Here is a 9,294-nt window from a genome sequence, read left to right as displayed (position 1 = left end):
ACCTCTGTCTATGTCAGGAACTGTCTAGAGCAGTAGCAAATCCCCATAGAAAACCTCTCCTGCTCTGGACAGTTCCTGACATAGACAAAGACCTTGGATCGTAGTGTCCAGGACTGTTGTAAGCATTCATTGACTCCTTTCTTTGATTTGCTCTGTTATGTGTTGTGGAGATTATGTTTTAATGTGGATTATCATTAAAAGTTAATTTTTAAATTTTGTACTGTGACTATAATCCACATCAGTGCTGGAAAATCTATTTTTGCATCCCAAGACTATAGGCTGATAAATCCCTACATCCTGCTGTTGATAGGGACCTATAGGGGGAGATTTATCAAACATGGTGTAAAGTGGAATTGGCTCAGTTGCTCCTAGCAACCAATCAGATTCCACCTTTCATTTTCTAAAGAGTCTGTGAGGAATGAAAGGTGGAATCTGATTGGTTGCTAGGGGCAACTGAGCCAGTTTCACTTTATACCAGTTTGATAAATCTCCCCCATAGTTCTTGATGATAACCTGGTTTGCTGAGAGGAGGCATCACAAAGGAAATCAGTAGCTAGATTGATATGTCTGAATGAATCAAGGATCTCATTGTGCCTTTACACAGAGAAATTTATCTGGCAGATTCTTGAAGCCAAAGCCAGGAACAGACTATAAACAGAGAACATGTCATAAAGTAAAAACTGAGATTTCTTCTCTTTTCAAATCCATTCCTGGTTTTGGCTTAAAAAATCTGTCAGATAAATCTGTCTGTGGCACCCTCATTCCTGTCCATTCCAGACTCAGTTTCATCCAGTAGCTCAGATAGCCGCCTTCTGGGGCTTCTAGAAACCTTGTATGAAGAGATAGCTACAGCGGACTAAAGCCCCTATTTCACGGGTCGTTAAGAGGAGCAAACGAGCGCTCTCAGCGCTCGTTTGCTCCTCGTTCCCCGCTCGCTGCCGCCGCTATCCAACGCGGCTGCAGCGAGCGGGTGAGTGCGGGAGGGGCGGCGGGGAGCTACGGGGGGGGGGCTGCCCGGGTGATCACTGATCGTCCGGGCAGCCCATAGGATACAGCAGCGTCTGCTGCCGATGCTCCTATTCAACGGAGCGATGGCAGCAGATCGTTGCTGTATCAGTCGCTTGTTTTTCAACATGTTAAAAAACAAAAGACTGCAACGATCAGCCGTCTTGAACGATGTCGGCTGATCGTTGCAGTCTTTTCCACGGGACGAAGATCGTCCGTAGCGGCCGATATCGGCCGAATATGGACGATAATCGTTCCGTGGAATAGGGCCTTACCCTCCTTAAGAACATACAGTATCTTGAATTTTTTTTTTTTTAAAGGAGACCTTTCACCCCAGCACCCGGGGCAGACCCGGCCCCCGGTAGAGCCCCAGATACTTACCCCCTCCTGCAAGTCCTGCTCCAGAAGCCAGTCCTGTCGCAAAGAAATCGCTGCCCAACGGACAGCTTCTGCAGCGGAGGGGGTAAGTATTCAGGGCTCTACTGGGGGGTCGGGCCGGGTCTGCCACGGGTGCAGGGGTGAAAGGTCTCCTTTAGGACAGGAGCTCTATTGGGTCTGCTGACGACATATGAGCTTTATTATCTCCCACTGTAAAGGCCCTAGGCTCTTTAGAAGTGAAAGCCGTAGCATCTCGCTCTTTAGGATGAATCTCAGCCTGAACTGCTCTAAGCAGTTTATTCAGTTTATCTATAGGGAAATAACCTGTGGAATCTTCCTTTTCTTCATCAGAAGATGATGCAGGTGGTGATGTTCCCACTTCATCTATCACTTTATATTCAGAACCCTATGAATGACACAAATACCGGTATATAGATCTGACCTATATATATATAAAGGCGGTTCACTTACAGAGTGTGAGACTGGTGATGATTTCTTCTGTAACTGGGGTGACCATCCCTCTTGTTTGATTTCTCAAATAAATCTTTGCCCCAGATGATCGCATCTCCCATAGTAGGTTCCTCATTCTCTCTAGGACGGCATATATGACATAAGGCTGAGGAAATAAACAGATGTAAGTACTCGAAGATAAACCAAGACAATATAGAACAAAAAAAAAAACCTACAGAAGTCATATCCATTAGGTAGTGGAGTTTCTGTTGAGGGAGAGCAGGGCTATTATAACAGGGACTTTACCAGTACCTTATGTGTATACCTCAGTGTAGAGCTTACCACACTGTCCACAAACTAAACGTCTCCCTTTAGAACTTGCTTTCTGCCTTTCGGTACCTTTTCCAGAATCCATAGAAGACATCTAAAATGAATGCACTATTAAAATATAAGTAGCAAGTAACTCCATACGCCGTCCTAAAGTACCTAGTACTTACAGTTGGTTTAGATCAAACGACTTTGAGAAGAAATAGCAAGAGACTGTGTCTAAGCTGCAACACCCACAGCCGCACATGCAAAGGAATCTGAAAAGGAAATGCCTTAAGGCACCAGGTGTGCCAGGGAGACACTGCCCCGACACAAACACAGAGCTAAATCAAACCTAGGTTATCTGCACAGTACGGAATTTCGGCGAAGACTGCAGTCTGCATGGTCTCCAAACTGCAGCCATCCAGCTGTTGCAAAACCACAATTCCCATCATGCCCGGACAGCCAAAGATTAGGATTTGGCTGTCCAGGCATAATGGGAAATGTAGTATTGCAACGGCTGGAAGGCCGCAGTTTGGAGACCCATGCCGTAGAGAATTGTAAGCTAGGTTCACACTGCGTTTTCAGCATCCGTTTAACGGATCCGTTTTTTGCAAAAAATGGATGCATTTGTGTGCATCCGTTTTTGATCTGTTTTCCCATTGACTTCCATTATAAAAAAAACGGATAAAAACGGATGCGTTTTTGTTACGCACAATAAAGTACTGTTGACACTACTTTTTTGACCATTAAAAAAATGGATCCGTTAAACGGTTGCTGAAAACGCAGTGTGAACCTAGCCTAAGGAATAAACACAGCCTCTTACCATACAGATGATGGTGGTGTACGAGTGGTAAATGCGACAGGAGCAGACTGTTATATACTTCCTGGCCATGCAAATTTTGTGTACTCATTAAAATATTCCTCGTCCTGTGGGCTCACAGGGGGGATAATACGCCATCTGTTGTGCTGTCAATGGGGCATTTGGTGAAGCAACATTTCCACACAGATGACCTGGGAAACACTGGACTTCCTGTGTTTAGACTCTTTGGGGGAAAAAAACACAGGAAGTTCTGTGTTTTCCATGATAAAAAAAAGTAAATTGCAAACTTGTTTTATATCACTGCTGATTAAGATTTTAAAAGTTATAAGGACTTTAAGCAAGCGAGAAGCAAGTTTATATAACTTTTATTAACTCTATTACTGATGCCTGTAACTTTTTAAAATTTTCATGTGAGGCTAAATAATGCTTTATAATATTGCACCACAATATGTTTTTTTTTTTTTTTTTTATCTGAACCGTTTTGATTGATTTTAAATCAAAAATAAATATTTTCTAATATATGATATGACCAAAAATCTGCTATTTTAGTGTTTGGTTTTTTTATGTGTATGGTGCACACGTAGAGTTACTATAAATATTTAATATTTATTTTGCTTTACATTTTTTACTGAGCCTTCGTATGAGCCATAGTAACTATTGGTGTACTGTACTGTTCAGTACTATGATCAACATAATAGGAAGCTGGATTTTATGGCTTGCATTCATGGATCTTAGACATTATAAACAAGGAAGTAGGGTTTGTTCTGTTGGTTCCTGGCTGCAAAGCTGGGGACAACATCAAAGCCATCTATCTGATCTCAGGGGTTTGCCTTGCCTAGGGAGATACAGAGAAAGTTTTTGACAGGGTACGCTGGGGGTGACCCTTCGAGCAATAGGCCTTGGACCCAGAATCTCAGCACAGGTGAGAATAAACGATTCTGTAATGCTGGGAGTTGTGGATCCGCTGTGCCACCACTAGCGATGACATAAGCCGCACCAGGGAGTGGAGTCTAAGGGGATGCTGGTCTTCACCAGTGCCCGCTGCAATGCGGGATGGGCTTGCTGCGGCAGGTGACCCCAAGGTCACTACCCCTGGCTTGGCTTGCTAGTGTCGGTGGCAAGATGCAGCTGGAGATAAGTAGGCAGATAGACTGGAACTCAGCAGGAGGCTCGGCTGGAACCGAGACAGCAGTCAGATGGCAAGAACCAGGAATGGCTGGAACCACAGGCCAGGATACACGGGTAGGATATACAGACAGGAATATAAGGACAGGATACACGAGGGCTGGGTCACACACTAATGGAAAGCATGTAGAGGCTCCAACACATGTGGTAGGGCAGGGCTGCAATTTATAGGAAAGCTGCAGAGCAGCAGCCAATTAAAGGCACAGTGACCCTTTAAATTAAAGCAGAGCCAGCTAACTAGGAGACAGGGACGCGCCCTATAGGACAGCGGTAACACAAACTCTCATTATTTGCTGATGATCTCATCATATAAATATCTTCGAGTGGGTCATGAAGGCGTTTGAGAGAATCAACTCCATTAAGAATTTAAACACACATGATTTTTGCTTAGTATCTTGCTCAGTATTTTTCAACCAAAACCAGGAGTGGATTGAAAATACAGAATGTATGTAGGCTATATTATTACTTTTGTATTTCTACTTTCTTTCTGTTTTTTGTATACTTTGTAAAACTTAATAAAAAATATTTGAACCATAATTGTTAATGCTGTCTGAAAGGCATAGTAAGGCATGGCTGACCCCAATAGGTCCAGAGAGTTAAGGGGGGACATGTATCAAAAGGGGAAAATGCCTTTTTTGGAGCAGATTGGTCAGATTGGCATAAAAATATTCGCAAAGGGTATTTTTGCGAATATTTAATTTGCATCTGCCCCATCTGCGCCACCTTCGCCAGTGGGGCCGAGAGGGGGCTGAGAGGGGGTGCGGCCTCTGCCTGCGCCACATTTATAATTTTTTCATCAGAAAAAGGACACTGAAACCTATGCCAGCTCGGAGCTGGCGTAGATTTCAAAATTTTCGCACGGAGAGGCTCTGTGCGCTTGGGATTTATGTACAGGCAGTGCGCCTCTACATAAATCCCCTGAGCTCCGGAGCTGCGGGGACATTTGTAAGCCTGGCGTAAAAAACGCTGGACTTAATAAATGTCCCTCAAGGTGTGCAGTAAACCAATGTGCTTCTTTACTGGAGTAATGCAAGTGCAAAACAATATAGCAAAGTACTAGGCCATCTTCTCCAGTCTTGTAGTTTGTGTGAAAAAATAAATAAATATAAAAATTATAAAAAAAAAATATAAAACATCCAATTCTATGCATAGTAACATAGTAAACAAGGTTGAAAGAAGACAAGAGTCCATCAGGCTCAACCTAGGGAAACCCTACTGTGTTGATCCAGGAAAGGCAAAACCCCCCACGAGGCAGACGACAACCGCCCCACCACAGGAAGAACCCCCCCCCCCCCGACTCCAATGGCAACCAGAACGATCCCCGGATCAACGTATCACCGGAAATCTAATGCCCATAACTTGTAATATTATATTGTTCAAGAAAAGCATCAAGGCCTCCCTTGAACTTATTTAATGAATCGCCATGACAACATCATGTGGCAGAGAGTTCCACAGTCTTACCGCTCGTACAGTAAAGAACCCGCGTCGATGCTGATGATGAAATCTTCTTTCCTCTAGACGTAGAGGATGCCCCCTTGTCATGGTTACAGACCTAGGAGTAAAAAGACCACTACAAAGATCTTTGTACTGTCCATTCATATATTTGTACATTGTGATCAGATCGCCCCTAAGACGTCTTTTTTCTAGTGTAAATAACCCCAAGCTTGATAACCTGTCCTCCTCTGCACCCACTCCAGTTCAGCTGTGTCCTTCTTATATACCGGTGCCCAAAACTGTACACAGTATTCCATGTGTGGTCTGACCAGTGATTTATAAAGAGGCAAAACTATGTTCTCATCCTTAGCATCTATACCTCTTTTGATGCATCTCATTATTTTATTAGCCTTGGCAGCTGCTGCCTGGCACTGATCACTAAAGTTGAGTTTACTGTCCACCAATACCCCCAGGTCCTTTTCAGAAGTAGTTTTACCCAGTGTTTTATTATTTAGCACATAACTGTACTTATTATTTCTACGGCCTAAGTGCATAACCTTACATTTATCCACATTAAACTTCATTTGCCATTTCACCGCCCAAGCCTCTAGCTTCTCCAAATCCCTCTGTAATATGATATTATCCTCCTCTGTACTGATTACTTTACCCAGTTTAGTATCATCTGCAAAAATGGAGATTCTACTCTGTAGTCCCTCTACAAGATCATTAATAAAAATATTAAAAAGAAGTGGACCCAACACTGACCCCTGTGGTACCCCACTAGTAAGTAAACCCCAATCTGAATATGTTCCATCAATGACCACCCTCTGTTTTCTATCAAACAACCAGTTACTTACCCATTTGCATACGTTTTCCCCGAGTCCCAGCATCCTCATTTTGTAGACCAACCTTTCATGCGGCACAGTATCAAATGCCTTTGAAAAGTCCAGATACACAACATCCACAGCCTCCCCCAGGTCCAGTCTATAACTCACCTCTTCATAGAAGCCGATCAGATTAGTCTGACAGGACCAATCCCTCATAAATTCATGCTGGTGCTGCGTCATAAGATTATTTTCATTAAGATACACAAGTATAGCATCTCTTACAAACCCCTCAAATACTTTACCTACTATAGATGTTACATACAATGCATACAATGATTTTTTGTGTTTTTCTCACTGGTGGCGCATTTATTGAATCAGTGGGAGTTTTTCAAAAATGTTGTATTCTATACATGTAATAATGAGAGCTATTGTGGGCACAGCCAATAGTAAAAAATCTGAGGGATGCAATGATAATATAGTAACCACAACAAAGCAGAAAACCTTATTACATTAGCTAAATCACAGGAACAACACAAATATTAAAACACTTAAAATCAAACAATATGGGGGTCCCAGAAAACTATTTCCACAACAGACAAGACCAATGTAGGAGGTGTCCGTAACCTCCTTGTTCAGGGCAACTTGCTCAGTTGCCCTTAGCAACCAATCAGATTCCACCTTTTATTTTCCAAAGAGTCTGTGAGGAATGAAAAGTGGAATCTGATTGGTTGCTACGGGCAACTGAGCAAGTTTCACTTTACACTATGTTTGATAAATCTCTCCCTTTAAGTCCAAATTAAAAAAAGACAGACTTAAGGCCCTAACACTTAACTTTTAATGATATTCCAAGATAAAAGCAAAAATCCAGATGGATAAAACGACAAACACTTCAGCACCTTATGTGTCCAAAAGATATGTTGCAATAGAAACAATCCCTATAGCAGAGTGGAAAAAAGTAATGATAGAGTGTACGAAAAAGGGGTGCAGGGAGGGACAAAGTGAAGACAAAACAACAGAAGGTGCAACAGCAACCCACAGGTACAAGGGCTCACCGTATATACTCCTCCCAGCGTACACACGGCAAACACCTGCTCTGTAGATATTAAAAAATGAGGATCTTAGCAAACTGTTTGATCAAACAGAGTGTACCATGTCGCCACGTTAAGGTGTCCTCGAGACATGGTCCCTACTCTAGCATTTTCACACTAGCAAAAGCCTCTCCTGGGCTGAATAAGCCTGCAACTGGGCAGATAGGAGCCAAATTATCTCTTTTTATAGCACCCTTGGGACATGGGTGGAGTGCAAGCCAACAAGGGGTAGCCACACCCCCCACATTCAACAGAAAAAAAGGAAAAAGTGGCTGCACATCTTTGACTCTGTTCACACTGCAGGTTGCATGCTGCTTGTGGCTGTTGCACTTTCTGTTTTTATTTTGTCTGTACCTTACCCACAAGCAGCGTGCAACCTGCAGTGTGAACAGAGTCAAAGATGTGCAGCCAATTTTTCCCTTTTTTCTGTTAAATGTGTGTGTGTGTGTGGGGGGGGGGGGGGGGGGGGGGGCTACCTCCTGTTGGCCTGCACTCCACCCATGTCCCAAGGGTGCTATAAAAAGAGATCATTTGGCCCCTATCTGCTTATTCAGCCCAGGAGAGGCCATTGCTAGTGTGAAAATGCTAGAGTAGGGACCATGTCTTGAGGACGTGTGGGTTGCTGTTGCACCTTCTGTTTTTTTTTTTACTTTAGCCACAAGCAGCGTGCAACCCGCACTGTGAACAGAGTCAAAGATGTAGGGACAAAGTGAACTCTATCCACTCCTGTGTAATACGTCTCTCCCTTCCTTTTGCAGTTGCCCACCTCCTTAATAGGTTGGCCCCAACCACGTTGACGTTCCCTACTCTTTTTATAGGCGCAAGACGAATAACAATGTCTTGCACCTAGAAAAAGAGTAGGGAATGTCAACATGTTTTTTTCTACTGTTCAATATGATTGTTTTACTTAACAACAAAAAAATTAAAATTAAAAAGCTTTTAAATTTATGCATCACAATATTCTGACCCCTTCAACTTTTTTTAGTCATTATAAAAAAATTAACAGCATTTTTTTTTAACCTAAAAAGACTGTGTGAATAAAGCCATGGTTTTTTGTATGTTTAGTATGTCTGTATTGACTAAAAGAGAAAGGGTCCATCCCGAAACATAGCATGTTACATCACTTCCGGGCACCTTGAGGGTGAGAGCCTCTGTGGACTCGAGGATGTGAGGAGCGTCGCGGCTGCGACGTGAAGACCTGCCTCTCGGCTGCAACACTGTGGTGATTTATCTGCTTGAAAAGTATTTGTATGTACATGAATTTCTAAACAAAGAAGCAATTTTGAAGCAATTGGTGTTTGTCCTGCTTTACTGGTTTACCCAGTATTAGACCCCCAGCATATTACAGACCCCAGTATCAGGCCCCCCAGCATATTACACACCCCAGCATCAGCAGTAAGCCCCCCCCCCATTCTGTATGTACCCTCATACAGTGGATAGGACCCCTCTGTGCCACCATATAGAAGATAGGATCCCCCTAATATAGTGTTTAGGCCCACTCTGTGCCTGCCATGTATATAATTTCCCCATGTAGGCATCCCATTTGGGTTATTCCACCCTGGTAGTTTAGCCACTCCTCCTCTGTAGGCATCCCCTAAAAATAATTCCCGACACTTAGCTCCTCTTATATGTAATGTAGTTGGGACTCCACTGTAGACATCTCCCTGGTGCCCTCTCCCATCCTTATGCTAGGCATCTCCCCTGTTAGTTAACCCTCCACCACCACGCATCCACCCATGTGTAATAAAAAAAAAACCAAAGCAATACTCCCCTGCCTGCAGCGCTCCTCCGGTGACTC

General features: G+C 43.3%; 1 long non-coding RNA gene across 1 annotated transcript; it reads right to left on the bottom strand.

Annotated features, from left to right (window-relative positions):
* Nucleotides 1-1,865: 1,865 nt before the first annotated feature.
* On the bottom strand, nt 1,866-2,395 carry LOC138767317 (uncharacterized). Its single transcript, XR_011358790.1, has 3 exons — nt 2,331-2,395; nt 2,176-2,257; nt 1,866-1,999 (listed from the first exon to the last, which is right to left on the bottom strand). It is a non-coding gene; the product is annotated as an uncharacterized lncRNA (long non-coding RNA).
* Nucleotides 2,396-9,294: the final 6,899 nt, after the last annotated feature.

This window comes from Dendropsophus ebraccatus, chromosome 11 (assembly GCF_027789765.1).
Source record: "Dendropsophus ebraccatus isolate aDenEbr1 chromosome 11, aDenEbr1.pat, whole genome shotgun sequence".
Classification (NCBI taxonomy): domain Eukaryota; kingdom Metazoa; phylum Chordata; class Amphibia; order Anura; family Hylidae; genus Dendropsophus; species Dendropsophus ebraccatus.
The sequence above is the reverse complement of the archived record's forward strand: the minus strand, read 5'-3'. Positions and strand labels throughout refer to the sequence as shown.